Raw genomic sequence first — 2,173 nt, 5'->3', positions numbered from 1 at the left:
TGGGTGCGCGCGCGCGTGCGTGTGTGTGCGTGTGTGCGTGTGTCCGTGTGTGTGCGTGTGCATATATGCGTGTCTGGTGGGGGCGTATGTGTGCGGATGCATGGGGACGTTGTGGGCCGTGACGGATATATGCATAGACGCCGGCAGTCAATCATTTCACATGTGCCAGCGTACATGCCATGACAATCATGAATATGACGGTGATGGGCTCTCCCTCTATTGTTAGACATCATATCAAGAGTGTATGATAATATTATACACTCCTGATCATAATATGTTATGTTCTAACATTGCAGGCGCAATTTTGTCTCTAAACGAATGGAACTATACGGCGCACCCGATTCGTATCTTTTCACACGCCCGGATCGCCCGCATCGTTTCTTTGCTGCAAGTGTGTTTCCACGGTAATTCGAAACTATAGTGCGTAAAAACGATTAAGGGCTTTTAGCGGTTGATTTTAAAGTGAAGCTTATCTCCGTTTCTGGATAAATTTTTATAGCGCGAGCTTGTTTTCTCACCGCCTATATACAATTCGCGTATTAAACCTGCTTTTATTATCTGTTACGTATAGGACTCAGTGATGATTTTTAGCACGAGCTTATTAAGTTCTAAAAAAATATCGGGCATTTGTTACAATATCGACGTCGGGACTATGCGATGTTTTATCGCATAATAATCGCCCGTGTTTTTTTTTCTGTACAAAAAACACGTTTATCACAAGCAGCTGCCACTTTCTTCGTACTGGTCGGACACTTCATACTGTAACGATTTCGCACACAGGCACTTGGAACGTTTCAATAGTAACATGATGGTAAATAAACAGGAAATGTATTTACTACCAAAGTCTTAATGTTTTTCTACTCTCTTTCGCCTATTATTGCCGATAATTTTCTGTAAATGCCGTTCAAATGCTCCTCTGTAACACACAAGTACACCGCACGCGCGCCGCTATACACAATCAACAAAAATAAAGAGCTCTACATTTTCGGCATTTACAGGAAATTATTATTAGGAAATACAGATTTTTTTTTTAACAGAAAAAATATTACAGGTATTATCAGCTCTTGAAACGTTTCAAGTGCCTGTTGTTTGGCGGTGGTTTAGCATTAGCTCGTAGCCTCATCGTTTGCTGGTGAGGGAGATGGCGCGCGTGTCTATACGTAGCGTGCTGGTGATACACAGATTTCGTTTTCAGGTGAAAATGAAACTGCAAGCGTCAGATACTTTGACATTGTTACTGTGCATGAAGACAGACACACACCCACGCACCCTAGAAACAAACATTATATAATATTAGTGGCATCAAGCGTGATAAATGTATGAAAATTCCATTGGATAACGCGCAGGCACTATGATATGAAGCAATAGTGCCGCGCCTGAGCGGGCACTATTGCTTGCGCGAACGCATTGTTTATTATAACGGCATTGTGTTTTAACGTCAGCGAATCTCCTGGCAGTGCTGGGCGGCCCGACGCAAGTTTCGACGGCGGTTAGTTGTTTGTGTCGAACTACGTTTTGTTTACATCCGAATGCACCTTGCGCAAATTAGGAGTATAAAGAAGGTATACTAAGCATAGAAAAGTCAGAATTGCATAGTTCCATGTGATGCCACTAAAAACATTAATGGCCTGTTGTTGGGCAACTATGTGGCTCTTCCTAGTGCCGCCCAACAGCAGCATTAAAATATATAATAATGTATATATATGGTTGCGAGGGAAACCTTTTGAGCGACGTTCGATTTTGGACGACTTTGATAGACATTTTTCGACTTACTGAGTGCGTCACGTGCAGCCTTCGTCACCTTCTGTTGCTCCCGCCGGCATTATTGATTATATATATATATATATATATATATATTTACCTCCGCATCGTTTTACAACCGATGCGTCTTGCATGAACACGCACGACAACTCGTAGGACGGAGGTGGTCAAATTTCAAATCCCGAAAAAACCCATTCTGAACTTTCGCACCTCTCCACCTCACGGTCTGGCTAGCCCTGGCACGTCACGTGGCTATAACGCGTGCTGCGCACGTGAGCTAAGTAGTTTATTTCGAACATAATTTTCTAACCAGTCTCTTAATTTCAGCAAAATTCTTATGCTTAGTTTATGCTTAGGCTTACGGTGTCTATGCTTATGTAGCTTCTTTATGGCTTATTTAATGCTAAATTCT

This window comes from Priapulus caudatus, unplaced genomic scaffold (assembly GCF_000485595.1).
Source record: "Priapulus caudatus unplaced genomic scaffold, Priapulus_caudatus-5.0.1 Scaffold516, whole genome shotgun sequence".
Lineage (NCBI taxonomy): Eukaryota > Metazoa > Priapulida > Priapulimorpha > Priapulimorphida > Priapulidae > Priapulus > Priapulus caudatus.
Note: the sequence above shows the minus strand (reverse complement) of the source record.